Source organism: Neoarius graeffei, chromosome 1 (genome assembly GCF_027579695.1).
Source record: "Neoarius graeffei isolate fNeoGra1 chromosome 1, fNeoGra1.pri, whole genome shotgun sequence".
NCBI classification, from domain to species: domain Eukaryota; kingdom Metazoa; phylum Chordata; class Actinopteri; order Siluriformes; family Ariidae; genus Neoarius; species Neoarius graeffei.
In genome coordinates, this window is record NC_083569.1 from 20236085 (window position 1) to 20255401 (window position 19317).

General features: G+C 40.7%; 2 non-coding genes across 2 annotated transcripts; both read right to left on the reverse strand.

Annotated features, from left to right (window-relative positions):
* Window positions 1-14499: 14499 nt before the first annotated feature.
* trnaq-uug (transfer RNA glutamine (anticodon UUG)) lies at window positions 14500-14571 on the reverse strand. The gene has a single exon. It is a non-coding gene; the product is annotated as a tRNA-Gln (tRNA).
* Window positions 14572-15452: 881 nt separating this feature from the next.
* LOC132897765 (U2 spliceosomal RNA) lies at window positions 15453-15643 on the reverse strand. Its single transcript, XR_009656375.1, has one exon. It is a non-coding gene; the product is annotated as a U2 spliceosomal RNA (small nuclear RNA).
* Window positions 15644-19317: the final 3674 nt, after the last annotated feature.

Here is a 19317-nt window from a genome sequence, read left to right on the forward strand (position 1 = left end):
GATCAGTAACTCAGAGCCTTAATCAATGAGCCACAACTTCTCTCTAACATGCCCTTGACATATGCATTCAGAAATTTTTAATTACATTTAAGGACAATAAGCATGTAATTACATTTAAGTCCAATGGAATAAACTAGTTACATGCTCACTACATAGGGTACAACATAATGTCATTGTGTCATTGTAATTGAAATTAATTTGAATATGTGGTTGAATTAATTGACCAAAGCAATGCACATAGGATACAACAGACACAATCTGCTTGCAACTAGGGAAGAGGTCCTTATACCAGCGACCTGCATAATATTGAGTAAAATTCAGTAAATTTAACACCACATCGTAAACTGTATCATGATAATTCAGTGTTTGAGTTAACCGATTAACTTAAACAATGGATTTTAATACATATGATGCCAGAATTGACATGACTACACCGAAGTAAAAGTAGGTGGGGCAAGATGTGGTGAGATGCAGTTTAGAAAGTTTCACAGAGTTACTGCCATTTATATCGACTGCAAGAGAGACACAGCAATCATGTTACTCTTCTTTGTTTTCATCATTAAAAACATTGGTAAGTCATTTATATTACACACAAACCTTTGGTGTATGCTAGAGATTTGTGCTGATACCTAAACATCATGTTTCAGTTGGTATAAAAATATCCTTAAGAAATGAAAATAGAAATGTTGATGTTGTTGCAATGTCTTTATTGCAGGTGCTGTTGACAGCAGCATCACACCAGACCAAACCATTATATCTTCAGCTGAGGGCAGCAAAACCACACTGACCTGCACATATGATGATTCAGCTTACTATCTCCACTGGTATCGACAAAAGCCTCAATCAGGACCAGAGTTTCTGCTGTTGACTGATAAATCCACAGAAACTATCATTAGAGCTCAACAACCTGACCCACGTCTGTTCATCAGACTTCGTAAAAAGGAAAAGAAAGTAGATGTGGAGATCTTTCCTGCTGCAGTATCAGACTCTGCACTGTACTACTGCGCCATGGCGCCCACAGTGACACAAAACTCAAACACACTGTACAAAAAGTGCAGCTTGTTTTTAATTTTTCTTTTCAGGAGGGGGAGCTGCTTACCTGTTTCATTCAAACCTCAACAGTGATCTTCTTACATATGTTGGTAATGTTTATTGGTTGAACAATCAATGAAGAGATCATTTAAATAAATGTTAACTGCATCAAAAAAGCCTGATAAATGTATACTATAGACGGGGTGTGCTTCAGTATGTTAATAGCATACTATTTTTTCATAAGGGATACTTGTGAAAAATCATGACCATGCCAAAACACTTCACATTTACTACACAGTTTTGGGTGCGTTCTGATTCTGACTGTGGAGCTCAACAGTCTGTTTATGGTTTGCGCAACCAAACAACCCTAATTCAACCTCACTATCATGATCGGTAAAGAAAACTGATATGAGAAGTATAAGCCTTATACAAGAGCTACAATTTTTAAGGCATTTTTAGTTTCTTATAAAATGTTATTATTAACCTGTGTAGGAATGCACAGCAGGTTTATTTGAAGACATATTTAAAAAAAAAAGTTGGGACACTGTATACAACATCAATAAAACACAGAATGCAATGATTTGCAAATACTTTTTGACTTAGAGTCAACTGAATACAATTCAAAGACAAGCTATTTAATGTTCAAACTGATAGACTTTATGTTTTTTATAAATATACACTCATTCTGAATTTGAAGCCTGCAACATGTTCCAAAAAAGCTGTGACAAGGACATGTTTACCACTGTGTTATATCACCTTTTTTTTTCTTTTAAGAAGACGCTGTAAGCCTTTGGGAACTGAGGACACTAATTATTGAAGTTTTGACCATGAACTTCTTTCCCATTCTCGCTTGATATATAACTTCAGTTGCTCAACAGTCCGCAGTCCATCCTGCTGTTATTTACACTTCATAATGCTCCACACATTTTCTACAGACCCCTTGCACTAACGTCACACTTATGTTAGCAACCGTTGACAAGCGAACTTTGTTTACATACTGAAGACAAGCGATACTGAAGATGTCAGACATCTGTAGTTCAATGAAAACTACAGCTAAAAAACCTTTAGTATCAGATTACTTGATAATCTAAGTCAGAAAGAAGCAAAGGATAGATATATATGAAAATTCGAGTTTATTAGTGGTTATGATCCATGCAAAATTACTCAAAATGATTGTAGTGACGATGTAGATTTGTGGCCTAGCGTTACCTACATAGATATTGGAATCAGTGGCGGCTGCTGGTTTTTAAAACAGGGGAAGCCCATTTTACGCATTCATCGTAAAACCTGTAGGCCGGATATCAAAGCATAGAAAGGTGTGCCCCATTAGCATAGTGAACTAGACAACCCTACCTAGTGGCAGAAAGTATTTTTGCTTGTACATTTCATGTTATAGTCTGGTATAGAAGGTAAGATGGCTGCCGCGCACACACGCGGGTCGGCAGGTGCTCTGTGTGTGTTGCCTAACACGGCTAAAGCCACCGTAAGGCCATCACTAACTTTTAAGTGGATTTCTAATGCTGTTTTTATTTTATGTCTAATTTTACTAACCACATGGCAACGTCTATCCACTCAAAATAATTATGCTCCTTCATACGGAAGCCAATCTCTCCTGTACTCCGCTTATCTGAATAATGGCCGAGCCAGGGTGCCATCTACGCTACAATGGCAAGTGAAATCGGCCAGGAAAACTATGGGTCTTTTTCATCTGGCGTTCATGGTATTGCTGGCTGGCGATGTGGAGATAAACCCAGGCCCCCATCACCTGGACAACTTCCAAGTAAATCAGGTCCCGCAGCAGGTGCAAGCCTGCATGCACTGGCTAGTGCAGGAGCCACAACCGCAACTGGTGTGGCCAGCTCACCCAATTTTGACACAGGAGCCTGGGGCTCAGAACTGGGGCCTTGACGATTACCTGGCTACAGGACATTTACATATGTCTTCCGTTTGGCTGACTACAACTGCAGCCGCACCATCTTGGGGACTAGCTACACTACACCAGCTGATTGGACATCGCCTTCTACAACCTCGGATTTTCACAACAGCAGTGCTTCTGCAGCCTCGCATCAACACCAGCACCATCGGAGTTACCTTTGCTTCGGGCGGGGGATCAGTGGAGCGAGGGCTTCGATGGACTTCTGCTGGTTCTGCGGTGGGAGAGCGACGCGTGCCTGCCATCTATAGCCTGGAGACACTTGCCTCCAGTGCCATTGGAGGGGCCGCGGCGTTGCGGGGGGATGAGGAGCGCCGGCTGAGGAGGGAGAGGAGAGCACTGTCTGTGCTCCTGCGTCGCTGCCGTCCGTCTGTGCCGACTCAGAGGAGGCGGAAGTTCCAGTTGGGCCCGACCCGGCTGACTACTCAACTGGCCGGATTTCGGAATCGAGGACGCGGCAGGAGGTCAACACACCATCCCATACAGATGAACAGCTTTTACCCGCAATGACATGTAAGACTCGTAATCCAGTGTTCCGAAAGCATAAACAATTTAAACTTTTCAGGACACTGAACCAGGCTAGGACTGTATGGGACCCAGATTTTAAAAAGGGGGGGCTATTTGGGGGCTATCTAAATGTTCGCAGCCTGGTTCCAAAACGCGAACAGATTGAACAGTTATTATGTAATTCTAATGTTGATTTTATTGGTTTGACTGAAACGTGGCTCACCAGCGCTTCACCAGAAGCAGCTGTGTCATTACCTGAATACACAACTTTTAGAAAGGATAGAGGACAGGGGCGGGGAGGGGGAGTTCTCATGTATGTAAAGAATAAGTTAAAATGCAGTGAGATTAAATTTCCCCTTGATGTTAAACTTGAAGGTATTGGTGTAGATATTTGCCTCTCTCGAGAGATGTCACTGACAGCTATCTGTGTCTATCGCAAGCCTACTGCTGGTCCAGAATTCTATGATCAACTGAAAACACTTCTTGCGGCATGCAATCATAAAAGAGAAATACTCCTCTTTGGCGATTTCAACATTAATTGGGATCACAAACACGACAGAAAAAAACTTAAATTAATAACTGACTATTTCAACCTCACTCAGATAATAAAACAACCTACGCGGATCACAAGTCGTACGCAATCTACAATTGACTTATTTTTCACTAACAAACCGGAAAGAATCACAAATACTCATAACCTGTTAACAGGCATTTCAGATCACAATGCAATTTTCTTCTCCAGAAAACTCAATCACTCTGATAAATGTTTCTCACAGAGGAAACAAACCAATAACATGATCATCCCTAATAACCAACATGACAATGTGGATAAAGCTCTGAAAGATACTGACTGGAGTGACCTCATGGGCTGCGAAGATACGAATACTGGCAGTGACTTATTTCTCTCAAAACTTAAAGAGGTTGTTCTTTTGTTCTCCAGGAGGGGGCGCCCAGGAAGGAGGAATACCAACTTCCTTCCTTGGCTAAACCCTGAATGCCTAAATCTAATAAAACAAAGGGACCAGCTGCTGAAGAAATCCATTAAATCTAGACTCAACATAGACAGACTTAATTTCACTAGAGCCAGGAATAAGGTAACATCTGAACTACGTAAAGCCAAGGCAAATTTTTTTATTCAGGTCATTGACAGTGCCAGAGGTAATGGGAAAAAAATATGGCAAAACATTAATAAACTGACAGGGAAATACCATACATTGGAAACTAAAGGCCTGGAGTTAACAATCGGTAACCAGCCAGTAAGTGACCCTGAAGTTCTGTGTCAAGAGCTTAATTCCTTTTTTATTAAATCAATAGAAGACCTGGTAAAGCAATTCACTTCCTCTGGGGACCCTGAGCAGTTGTTTGATGACACCAACATCAATGAAAATAAATTTCAAATCCAAGAAATGACAGAACAAGATACTATCAAGATCATAACTGCCTTGAATAATTCTAAAGCCAAGGATATTTACGGACTTGATACTAATTTTCTGAAATTACATAAAGAGACTCTTGCACCCCCACTCACACATCTGTTTAATCTATCCTTTAAAAGTTCCATTGTCCCTATGGCATGGAAACTGTCTACAGTGACTCCGATATTTAAAGCCGGTGACAAAGCTGATATGAATAACTACAGACCGATTAGCATCTTACCTGTCATCTCTAAAATTATTGAAAAATGGGTCTTAAAGCAAATGATTGACTATCTTAATAAAAGTCAAACACCTTTACACCCTATGCAATTTGGGTTTCATCCACAGCATTCTACTGAGACTGCATTGGCCATGTTCATGGAAAAGAACAAATGTTATCTGGATAGAAACGGCTGTGTTGGTGCTGTTTTCTTGGATTTGAAAAGAGCCTTTGACACTGTTAATCATAACTTACTACTATCAAAACTCAACCATTTTAATTTTTCATCTCAATCCATAACTTGGTTTCGGTCATATCTGGTTCATAGACAACAATGTACTATGGTGGATGGTGTCAGGTCCACCTTCATGAGTTGTCCAGTAGGGGTCCCCCAAGGGTCCATACTGGGGCCTATTTTATTTTCTCTTTATATTAATGACTTGCCTGCACACTGTCCAAATGTTGACATACAGCTTTATGCAGATGACACAGTCATATTTACAAAAGCTAAAAATCCTGAGGAAGCAGCATGTGTACTTTCTATAGCACTCTCACACATACAACAATGGCTCAACAGATCATGTTTGGTTCTAAATACAAAAAAAACTGTTTGCCTGTAATTGTCCAAGCAATCATCCCCTACGCTCTCTTTGCCTGGGGTCACTATAGGTAATGAAAAGTTAGAAGTGGTCACAGATTTTAAATATTTAGGTGTTATTTTAGATTCAAATTTTTCTTTTAAAAAACATATAAAAATGATAACCAAAAAAATTTAAGTTAATCTTTATAACTTCAAGCACATTAGAGGTGCCATGTCAGATACAGCTGCCCTAACGTTTTTACATGCAATGATTTTTTCTCATTTAAGCTACTGTATTACTAGCTGGACCATGGTGGGTTCCACTACACTTAGGCCAGTCGAGATTCTATATAAAAAGGCATTGAAAATTTTAGATAAGAAACCTATATCATACCATCATTGCAATATTCTAGTGAAGTATAATCTGCTGAGCTTTGATAATTTCTGTAAACTGTCTTACATTTGCTTATTATATAAAATTCTGCATGGCTTGGCATCACCCTGCCTGCAGGAATTCTTTAAATACCGTCAAACACGGACGACACGAGCAGCGGTCAATAAAGACGTGGTGGTTCCATTTAGGAAAACGGCTTTTAGTCAGACTGCATTATCTATAAAAGGTAGTGCCTTATGGAACTCCATACCTGTGCAAATTAGAGAGTGTCCCTCTTTTCCCACTTTTAAGTGTCAGGTCAAAATGTGGATCAGAGATCAACAAATATGTACACACCTTTGATTGTTGTCCTCTCTTTCTCTTTTTTTTCTCCCCCCCCCCCCCCCCCTTCTTATTAAGTGTGCATGTCTGCTAATTTTTATTGTCTCTGGTCTGTATATGTATTTATATAAGTGTGTATATCTGCTAATTTCTTTTGTCTCTGGTCTGTATATGTTTGCTTATTCCCTGTGTCTCTGTTCTTTTAGTTTCTGCTTTTATTACTACCTTTCCATTGCTTTTATATACTCTTACTATTTGTTCTTATTACTACTCTGTTTGTGTTTAACATACATCTAACCTGCCTATGTTGGACAACAGATGGAAATTAGCACTTGTGCTAAAATCTGGCACATTTACATGTATGTATATATGTTCATTAATGTGCACTGTCCTGAAAAATAAAGTAAAGTAAAGTAAATAGTCTGGCTTGCCAGGCTAGTGCCTCATATCCTTAATCAAAAATATCAAACATCCAAAAATCACTGGCTATTCAACGAAGATCCTTGAACATCATACCCTGATATACAACACAGAGTCTTTAACACAACACCCAGCTGTGCAACACATCCTTGAACATCTTCTGCAACACAGTCTGGAAATTCATAACCAGGTAGGCTATGCAACACACAGAACCTTGAATATCATACCCAAGTATAACCTATAACACAGAGCCCACCATTCTCTTAACATTACTGAACAATATACACACTTCAGATTCATGAACATTATATGATGAACACTATTTATACACAAATTCTGCCCTCCGCTCCTTTTCCAGAAAATGGTCTGTGACCCTGTCATACCAGCTGGTTGTGCTTTCCAGAGACTTCACCAATTTCTGTTAGCAGCTAGCACTGCAGATCCCAATAAGGCTCAAGCTAGCCTACAACCAGATTGAACTACAAATGAAATAAACGAGTGAATTCACGAATGATCAAACTGATAGAATGGATGAAAGTTAACGGAGCACAATGAGTAATATTTACATTTATTTACAGAGTAATGTACAGAGACATCAATGAGAAGAAACGTTTATATGAAAAGAAATTCGGACAGCACTTTGGCACACGACTACACTTTCTCGACATCCGCTAGAGACTGACTGACCATGCGCTTACCGTGTTCCTCGCCGATGCCGAAGTACAGAGCCCGCCCTCCTCTGCTACGTTCACACTGCAAGGCTTAATGCTCAATTCCGATTTTTTTGTGAAATCCAATTTTTTTGTGAGGTCGTTCACATTAACAAATATATGCGACTTGTATGTGATCCTCAGTATGAACGAAAAGCGACCTAAAAGTGTTCCGCATGCGCATTGCAGGATACGACGACGTCACACGCAATGAGCATGGCCAGTGTTTACGGAAGTAAAACCGCCCGGTTGCGGTATGACTCATCCAATCTAGCTTGAATAGCTGTAGCCCCCCAAATGGAAATCAGCTCCCTAACCTCTGCGTCCTTCCATTGAGAAGATTCAGAACCTTCACAGCCCGAAGCGTCCCTCGCATTGATGTCATGCGCAGGGGCGCAGATACGTTTTTTGAACTGGGGGGGACAAAAAACTGGGGGGGACAAAGCTGCCAGCAAACCAACCCCAACCCTGATATGCCTGTCAAACTTGTTGTGGGTTACTATAGCAACCAAGCTCGAGCTCGCAACCTGTGCAGTCTGCGCAGCTCAACCAACCGAATATCAGTCTTTGTTTTGTTTTATGTGAGTTGTTGCAACTACACTGCCGTGCACCTCAATAAACCGAATGGTAATTAGTCTTTTGATTTTTCCGTGAGGTTTGCCTTATGCAAAGTGGGGGGGACCGAACGAAGTGAATTTAAATCTGTCCCACCCTCGTCCCACCCTCTATCTGCGCCCGTGATTATGCACCATGTTGTTGTAACTTTTTTTGAGAGACCCGCCGCCTACTTCAGTGCAGAATAGTGACGTTTGTGGCTTGTTGATGACGTGTAAGTCGGATGAATGCGACCTGGCGGTTCAGACTGAAGTCGCATATGAAAAGAGCGGATAGGAATCGGAATTAGGACCACATATCCAAACGGCCTGGGTCGGATTTGAAAAAATCGGATCTGTGTCGTTCATATTGTCAATAAAAGATCGGATACAGGTCACATATGGGCGAAAAGATCGGATTTGAGTCACTTCAGCCTGCAGTGTGAACGTAGCCTTTCAACACTACCTCCAATAATCCTTCATCAGCCCAGCTTCTTGCCCCTCCCACTGTCTCGTTAGTCCCAGAGAAGCCCGGCTTCCCTGGAAGTGACGAGTTTGTCGATTTTAACCAATAACAACTAGCTGAAATTGGCTGTTCAGAGCCCTCTCATAGACTGCAACGGATACCCGGCTGCCAGCGCATAGAGCCCATTGAAATAAGAAAGGTTACAGCCAGTGTTGCCAGATTGGGCGGTTTTAAGTGCATTTTGGCGGGTTTTGAACATATTTTGGCTGGAAAACGTCAGCAGTATCTGGCAACGCTGGTTACAGCCTGGCAGCAAAGGTGATTCTCGTAACGAACTGCAAGTTCGTCAGACATCACTCAAATAAGTTACAGGATAGTTATGAACGTAAATACAATCTTGGGCATATATTATGTTATGCAAGTTATTGTTTTAATGAGAATTCAATGTCATAGATGCCGCAGTTTGGGGAGAGAATTTTAGGGGAAGCTCGGCTTCCCTTGTTGTCTCTGAGAAATCGCCCCTGATTGGAATGTACCTTCTCACTGCATTTTCCCTGTTTTAATTAAAAAAACAAACAAACAGATAGTTTGCTGGAAGAGAAGAGCAGGGAGGATTGAGAATCGAATGGCTGAGGTTTGTTTATACCTGATACTAATTCTTGTAGTGTCCTAGCAGTCATTGCAAAGATGCATACAAAAAGCCCAAAAATGCCTACTTACCTGGGCAAAAACAATCCAGGATTTATCTTGTAGTGTCCTGATCCCCAGATCTTTAACCTAGCCACATATAAAAAGTTGTCCGCCTCCATGCTCTTCCAGGTTTTCATCTGTTTGTCTGTGTAGAACGATGTCTGCAGCACCAAGTAGTTTGAGATGTTGGGGAACTCACTTACTTCTTCTTCTTACTTTGGCCGAGCTTCCACTCGCTTCAAGTCTGCACGTTCCCTCCCTGTCCATCATGGCCGTCTGTAGTTCCTTAACACATCCCAGATTTGTGTCATTCATCAATTCATCTATGTAGGATACGGCCTGTCTGCCCACGTTCTGTTTCCCAGTCACTGGTTGCCACAAGACTAGTTTTGATGCCACTTCCTCCAGGTGTCTAACACAATGTCAAGCTAACTTCAGCCTCCTGTATGCTACTTTAGATGATACTGGTGGTAGGCTTCCATATAACTGTTCATTTGTTAGCTTTGCCTTCCATGATATGTTGAGTGCCATACGGAGCATCCTGGTGTAACATCCATCTCGTCTCTTTTGCATATTTTTGTTGATGGTCCAAGTTTCACTACCATACAATAGCACAGATTCTACTGTCACGAGAAAAAGATGTTCTTTTAGATTTCTTTTCAAGTTTGAGGTCCATACCTGGAACATCTTATGGCATGCTGACCATGCTAAAGCCTTTCTTATCTCGAAGTCCTTGCTTGAGCTGTGCATCCAGCCTCCAAGGTATTTGAAGTTGTTGACTACCTTGATCTTCATTCCATTTCTGGCGTATATCCTTTCTTCGCCCTGGTTGAATTGCATGATTTCTGTCTTTTTTGCATTAAGTTGCAGGCCAATCTTGGCGCATTCTACTTCTACATGTCTCAGCATCTCACTGGCTTGTTCAGTTTCTTCAACAATAAGCGCTATGTCATTGCAAAGTCGGTGTCTGTGATGACTGATGGACGATGTCGGCGACTTCGCCTTCTGTCCAGTTTGAATCCCAGCTGTTCTTCCCTGCCGTCTATTGCCTGCTGCATACAGTAGCCCAGTACTATTGCAAACAGATAGTGTGCCAATGTATTTCCTTGTAGGACACCCGATACTATTTCAAAGAAATCGGTGTAGCCGTCAGGTGGGGAACTCAACTGATGGATAATTTTTCAAATAATCAGAAAAATCCTTCTTTACTAGCATGTAAGGATCTATCCCATTGCAAAGAGCAACTTTTTGAAAGTATTTTGACTGTACACTGGCCTCTAAACTGCAAAAATAGTCAGATACGGTTTCACGAGCTCTTCAGATAATGGCAGCCAAAATGGTTTGTCTGACCACTGCTTCATCCACCAGAAGTAAACTCACAAGCAAAAGTCATGTGACTGAATACAATCTGTATTCTATTATAGGTTAACCACTCGCAAAGAATGACCGGAAAACCTTTAACTCCGTGGATTGTCAGTGAAGAAAATGGCAAGATTATGGTCATATGCTGTGACTATATGGCAGGCTTTGGAGAGAGCTGTTCTCACATAGCATTGTTGTTGTGGGCTATCGAAGCTGGAGTGAAACAAAGGGATTCACTAGTTATGCCTAAAAAGGCATACTGGGTTCTTCCAACAACTGTGAAAAAAATCTCCTACGCCTAGATCAGTGATATTTCCTTTCTAAAGAAATGCCCGGGTCAAGTTCCTAAGCCACAATCAGAAGTTAGAGACAAAGTTCCAGGGAGATGGTAATATCTTTTATCTTTTTCTCTATTTGAATGATTGGAATAACCAAAAACAGCACAAAAGTGAACCATATTTAAGACAGCTCAAGCCTTGCTTAGAGAAAAGACGATGTCTGGTTATCCCCCAGGAAAAATTATCATGTGATGTATGACATCACACACAAGGGGTCTAGGAGAGAGGTAGGCCGGTTTAGCACTCGCACTCTTACTACAAAGCCACACTGTTGTAACGTGCAGAAATTGGCTTGGCATTGTGTTGTTGGAATAAGCAGATACATCCCTGAAAAAGGCATCATCTATGGCAGTATATGTTTTTCCAAAACCTGTATGTACCCTTCAGCATTAATGGTGCCTTCACAGATGTGCAAGTTACACATGCCATGTGAACTAACACACCCCATACCATCACAGATGCTGGCTTTTTAACTTTGTGCTGCATGGTTAATGATTAATGGCATCTTCATGAGGGACCAGTTCTGGGCCCCCCCTCATGCCTGGGCCTGGGACAAAATACCCGGTTGTCCCCCCCTGTCGACGGCCCTGATACTGCCCAATATAATGGTAGGGGATACACTGTTTTTTGCAAAAATGAGCCTTTTTTTGTTTTTGTTTTTAAATGAGCCGTATCTCAAATGAGGACATAATGGCAGACCATCAATTTGCTTGAGATGTGACATGAAATCAGATGCATGGGTCTTCATGGTCAGGACACAGTTACTTTCATATCCATAAAATTTGGTACGAGCATGTCTATCATCATTCTGGAAATTTTTAACATTGGGTTGAGTGACGTCATCCATTTTGGATTTTGTGTATTTTTCACATATTTTTTACAATCTTTTTTGACCTCCTTTTCCAGAGTTCATCGGATTTCTTTGAAACTTGCTTGGAATAAACTTCACACGTCTGTAATGATAAATTGCAAAGGAATATTGGATATCTCGAACAAAGACACAGTCATGAGAAATTGATTTCCATGAGATGCCAATCCAAAAGAGGAAGCAGACATTAATTGGTGATGCTTGGTTTGATCAGCCTCAAACTGTGAGCATGGCACTGCATTTTCACATGGAGCATTGTTCAAATGTATCATGTTTCACATTTACTATTTTATATTTTGCACTTTCACGTGTGTTGTAAATATATATGTTTGCCTCCTAAATTCATTGGGACAACAGTGCTGACAATGTTTTCCCACCTTGAAATCCACTTTGTCGGCACTTTCACTCACTGTTAGCAAGGTAGATTTAATGATGATTGAAAGACTGTTGTACCTGCTGGAGCAATATTCCCTCAATGTTGGCCAAGTGGATTTAAATGTAGTGCAACCAGGGTTCCCACTGGCACTCGTCACGCTTGTGACTGATGAAAATAATCCATCAATGACGAAGTGAAAATTACTAGCAGTCATCACTGTGATGAATGTATTTGCCATCATTATCATATTTCATCTTTTCTAGAACTCCCTCCACAAATCCCTCCGTTTGCCAAAATCCAACCCCAGTGAAGAGACGGCAGGAAGCCAGAGTGTAAACAATGACCACATGCTTGTGACCAATAAAAATCGACAACACATAATGCCCAAATAAGCTCCAAGCTTTTGACCAATCACAGTGTGTCTTAATCGGTCTGGTGTTTTTGTGGAATTATCTCTGCGTGAAACAAACAATGGCATAGTCTAAGCTGACAAAGTTTTTTGGGTGGGCTTCTTTAAGCACTGAAGATGACTTAAGGACTAAAACAGCCATGAGGGAGGCACACTCGGAGCCCCTACTGTCCCCTAGCACATCAGACAGTGTCAGTAATAGAGGAGTCAGTTAAAAAAATGCCAAAGTAAAATTGATGTCAGCTGCAGCAAGAGACTGGAGGGAGCTACATTTTGGGGTGGCATGGTGTGTTGACCTCACGCGTGGGCCATGGGCTTTGGCTAACTATTGCAATACTCTGTATTGGCAGTGCTTTTACAAGCAACCTCTGCAAACATTTTACAACAGTGCTTTGACTCGACCTGCCAACCGTCTGTGGACAGTGCTGCTAAATAAAGCTAGTCTTGTAAAATGAACCCTAGAATGGACTGCAATGACAAGTTTTCACTCATCGTATGGCAAAGAGAATCTCAAACTTCCTCGTAAGCATTCTAAATTACGTAGGGGAACATCAAGGCATCTGCTTCAGTACCTTAAGATGCAAAACTGGAGTTCAGCATGGTATCAGCACACCATCCCAAACATCAGTCAACAGGACTCAACAAACATCAGGATCAAGATTGAAGAATGCATCTCCACTGGATACCACGAGCCGAACACTGCTCCTTAGTCTGCTCTGCCAGACCGACAGCTGGGCACCAAAGCGAGATGCATCGTTGACCATACGCAGGTCTTATGCTGACCACATGAGTTGGCAATGCACTTGGGTCACTGTTCAAATACGTATGTGCAGTGACCAAAAGAAGACCACAACCCTGCTTATCCTCACCAAGAGCGAAAGGCTAAATGCAAGCTTGACACTTACTGCGTGGTCAGCTCTTTGGGATGGCACGTCTGACTTTTGTTTCCAGATCGTAGGAACTGCTCCATGTACCAGACATCGCTCAAATCCTTTTATGTGAATCTGCCTCACAAATGTATCTTTTTCAGAATGTATGGAGCAGACACCAAACCATCCTGTTGGCTTGCAGTTACCTCTCTTTGTCAGTACAAATCAAACCCATTCATTCCGCAAGTGTCCTACAACTTTGGGCTACAATGGATCAAAATTCTGCCTTTTTTTAATGGCTACACTTGAACAGCCTTGAAGGACACACCCCTTAGGAGGTATGCTTTGGTTTTAGTTTTGTTGCGGAATAAATTTAAAAAAAAATCGTTAAAAACGTGCTACAATTTGCAAAACAGACGAAGCCAGAAATGCCAATGGACTTTTAAGCATTTCTCATATGATGTCACTTCTTTGAATGAACAGTAACTTACCAGGAACGCGTTCATGTAATGGCAGACTCAAAGAGCCAAACTTTACCAAATAAACAGAACATGTTCCCGGTCTCCCATTAAAATACAATTTAGATAGTAAACTATTAATAACCCTTTGGTGACTGACCCCTTGAAAATGGTTCCTCCAGGAACGATGACGTTTCAGTTGTCAAGACAACGGAAAAAACTAAAATACAAGAGCATTTTGTTTTGTGCACAAGAGCATTGTGACGTATCTTTCTGTTTTTGTATTTTAGTTTTTCCGTTGTCTTGACAACTGAAACGTCATCGTTCCTGGAGGAACCATTTTCAAGGGGTCAGTCACCAAAGGGTAAACATGTCTAGTTTTATCAGGTATAATTCCCAGGGGTAATATAATTTTCAGAAGACTGGCACTTTAACAGAAACAAAGGGTTTGGGACGTGATAGCTTGCTTGACCAAAAGGAGCATACAGTTGAGATAGTCTGGGCATATGAATTCAGAAGCCACAAACAAAGGCTTCAGAGGTTCCACTGAGATTTGAACTCAGATCACTGGAGTCAAAGTCCAGGGTGCTAACCATTACACCATGGAACCAAGACACAACTAAAGGGTTGCTTTCACTATCAAACCTTTGAATGATATAATGAAATTCCAGCTGCACATGAACACATGATTGAAGGTTTTACCTTAAATCATCAACCTGTTGGAAAAAAAAGTTAAAGGAACCCTGGACTGCTGGCTACATGGTTAATCATTCGTTGTTGTTTGTATTAATTTCTAGTTTTTAGTTCATCAGTCAATGTCAACAGGCAGTTGACATTGTAACCACATGATAATCCATGTCAAAGGTCACATGTCGTTCCACGAACTAAAACTTTATATTTGTACATCTAAAAATATAAAATACCTACTGATATTGTAATATGTGGCAGATATTCACAACAAACTGAAAAAAATAAATAAAAATGTATCTCAATAGAATTTAAAAATCTGAATATTTCAAGCATGCAATTTTGTACAGGCTAAGAATTTAATTCTGATCTAATTTTATTTATTGCAGTAGGACTCCAAATACTCTCTAAGCATTCTATTCCAAAAGTTTCTCAAGCTTATTTTTGCAAAGGCATGCTAGCTGAAGCTTCCATTTTCAGTAATGTGCTGGCAAAACTCCTTACAAGCATTCACTAAACACAGACCATGAGCAGAGAACCCATGGCCCATTAATAACCCGCAATAACAAGTATCAGAAGTGGGATTCATGGGGAATTCAATGGGGAAAAGGTTGACCCAGCAAAGAAAGAAAGAACTTTTTTCTTTACTTATTTTTTTTAACAAGACAATTCCTAGATCTACTACAATGCCATGTGAACAGATAGAATAGAAAAAGCTCAATTCCCACTCATTACTTTAGAAAACTCATTTATCACCTTTATTTAAAGAATACATCAAATAAGAATGCAGTTTCTTTGTATTTAGAATAAGGCACTACTCCTGGAGATGCTATAATACCAGGTTGATGGGTGGAGCAGAAGGAGCAAACCCCAACTCCAGCTCGCTGGTCTAAAAACCTATTTAATATAATATTTTCAGTTAAAGAACATATCAGATATTAAAGTGATAAAAACAAACACTACACTTGATCTTAAACAAAAGACCAAAAAGCAGCAACTTACTGTGTAATATATAGATTGAGGCACTGCCTAAAAGCGGAGCTCCATCTGTTTCTGGGTTGTAGAATTTTCTTATATCATAGCCAGACTCTTGTTTTATTTCTTTACCGTTATAGTTACAAAACATACACAGAAGGAGAATAGCTCCTGATGAGTAGAGTCAGGGCAGTGATTTTATTTACAAATTCGATTTCACCATTGCTGAGACAAGAATACAAAAAAAAAAATTGAAAAAATAATATTATATTGAAAACTGAATATAATACAATGAATCCGCTGCCCGGTACGAAACCCCTGGATAAAACCCCAGTGGGATTAGAACCTCCCGGGAACGGACTCCTTGTCCGAATGCAGCTTGTCCGGGGATTCGAGCTTTGACTTTGAAAAGATGATCGAGGTTTTGTCGAAAAAAAAAGTGCAATTGAGGAAATATTTAAAACACTCAGCATTGGCATTATCAACATACTAATATTAAGAAATTGTGTGATGAAACTAGCAGACGTGCAGCTTGTGAACAGGCAAGGCAGGCAACTGCTTGGGGCCCCCTGGCCCAGGGGCCCCCGAGAGTCAGGGCCCAAGGGCTTATTTATTTTGTTTTTATTGTTTTTATTGTTCTTTACCATTGTATTTTCACATTTGGAATTTAAAAAACTTTGGTTTCATACATTTTTCATTGGTGTCAGATTATTTATAACATATTGGTGATGAACACTGGTCAGAAGGGCCCACTGGAAATTTTTGCTTGGGGCCACAACAGACTCTAGAATCGCCTCTGGAAACTAGAAAGACCATTAAAGAGTTTTCTAGAGTTATAGTTTGTTTTTAAAAGATGAACATTTTTTTTAGAAGTCTGCACGTTTTGCACGAAGGTCTCAGGTCCTTATTACACGGTTATCAAAATGAATAATGCATGTAATACAGTATGTTGAGACAGAATGAACTCCAGTGATCGGCTATCTGACTGTATTTTTAGACAATTTCTGCAGGCTGGAATCTTTGGGTTTCGTTTCATCCAAAAGAGAAAATAATTGGCTGTTGGTGAGCTGAAAGAAAATCATATAAGCAGAGACCCATCATCATCATTATTATCATCATCACCATCACCAACATTTTTCATAGCATCCAGTCTAAAATTCTAACTCTCGCTCGTGTGTCAAGTCAGCTGAGACAGCTTTTACAAACTGAAACTATGATGCACCCAGCAAACACACACGTACATGCGACGTAGTGGTTTGGTAATGTCAGGGAAATATGTTGTAGTTACGCAGTAGGCACGTCCTAATACAACATAGTGGTAATATGTAACGGACACGTTATCTGGCGACCATCCAGTGGCGTATGTCCTATAGTCTACATGTTGTGTGTATTTTCTATTTGATGATCGATGCATTAATAATTTGCTTTCGTACATTTTGTTGTATGTCTCTATCAGGGGCGATTTCTCAGAGACAACAAGGGAAAATCCCCTAAAATTCTGTCCCCAAACTGCGGCATCTATGACGTTGAATTCTCATTAAAACAATAACTTGCATAACATAATATATGCCCAAGATTGTATTTACGTTCATAACTATCCTGTAACTTATTTGAGTGATGTCCAACGAACTTGCAGTTCGCTACGAGAATCACCTTTGCTGCCAGGCTGTAACCAGCGTTGCCAGATACTGCTGACGTTTTCCAGCCAAAATATGTTCAAAACCCTCCAAAATGCACTTAAGACCTCCCAATCTGGCAACACTGGCTGTAACCTTTCTTATTTCAATGGGCTCTATGCGCTGGCAGCCGGGTTTCCGTTGCAGTCTATGAGAGGGCTCTGAACAGCCAATTTCAGCTAGTTGTTATTGGTTAAAATCGACAAAATCGTCACTTCCAGGGAAGCCGGGCTTCTCTGGGACTAACGAGACAGTGGGAGGGACAAGAAGCCGGGCTGATGAAGGATTATTGGAGGTGGTGTTTGAAAGACATGAGGAGGGTGGGCTCTGTCGGCGAGGAACACGGAAGTATGATCAGTCCCTAGCGGATGTCGAGAAAGTGTAGTCGTGTGCTAAAGTGCTGTCCGAATTTCTTTTCATATAAACGTTTCTTCTCATTGATGTCTCTGTACATCACTCTGTAAATAAATGTAAATATTCCTCGTTGTGCTCCGTTAACTTTCATCCATTCTATCAGTTTGATCATTCGTGAATTCACTCATTTATTTCATTTGTAGTTCAATCTGGTTGTAGGCTAGCTTGAGCCTTATTGGGATCTGCAGTGCTAGCTGCTAACAGAAATTGGTGAAGTCTCTGGAAAGCACAACCAGCTGGTATGACAGGGTCACAGACCATTTTCTGGAAAAGGAGTGGAGGGCAGAATTTGTGTATAAATAGTGTGCATCATATAATGTTCATGAATCTGAAGTGTGTATATTGTTCAGTAATGTTAAGAGAATGGTGGGCTCTGTGTTATAGGTTATACCTGGGTATAATATTCAAGGTTCTGTGTGTTGCATAGCCTACCTGGTTATGAATTTCCAGACTGTGTTGCAGAAGATGTTCAAGGATGTGTTGCACAGCTGGGTGTTGTGTTAAAGACTCTGTGTTGCATATCAGGGTATGATGTTCAAGGCTCTTCGTTGAATAGCCAGTGATTTTTGGATGTTTGATATTTTTGATTAAGGATATGAGGCACTAGCCTGGCAAGCCAGACTATAACATGAAATGTACAAGCAAAAATACTTTCTGCCACTAGGTAGGGTTGTCTAGTTCACTATGCTAATGGGGCACACCTTTCTATGCTTTGATATCCGGCCTACAGGTTTTACGATGAATGTGTAAAATGGGCTTCCCCTGTTTTAAAAACCAGCAGCTGCCACTGGTCTCTATGGATAACATTGACAATGTGATCTTGGTCTGTTGATGAATTGATCGTGGTTTATTTAACTTTAAAATAGCACTGAATGAGGCCATTTCAGTGAAATAAAAGTTTGTAGAGTCATGATTTTGCAGTTTGTCTTATCAGTTTATCTGCATTGTAACCCTCTCATATAACTATTAGTGGGATTTTTTAAAAATCCAAAATCATGTTCGGTCCACGCAAAACTTTAACTGAAGGGGAGGACTTTCACATGACCTGTGATTGCCAACAAGTGATTTGAGCCTGTTTCTCTTCCTGTGATGTGTGATTGAGAATGTTGATGTTTGTGGCCCCCAGGGGCGGATCCGGGGGAGATAAGGGGTTTAACCCCCTACCCCACTTCAGCGACCAGGGGAGGGGTTTAACCCCCCTTCAGTGACCGGGGGGAGAGGGGTATAAAAGAATAAACACACATACATGTCAACCTATACGGAATGTCCGTATTTTATACGGATTTGATTCAATAAACGTAGTATACGGGCGTATAAATAAAGTTATACGGATTCTTTAAAAAAAACTTCCATATTTATTTAGAGCTATAATCAATTCCCACGATGATAAAGGAACGCATAACATTTACAAACGTACTGTACACCACAGACAGCCAGTAAAGAGTCTTATGAAATCGCGCGTTATCTTGTGGTAGCGAGGCTTCGTTACACTTTTGATCATGTGCACACCGCATTGCGAGAATCCCGCCAACCGTGAAGTCATAGACATATAAACATAGACGCCGCCTTCTGCGTAGAATCATACGTCATCCTCGCCGCCATAT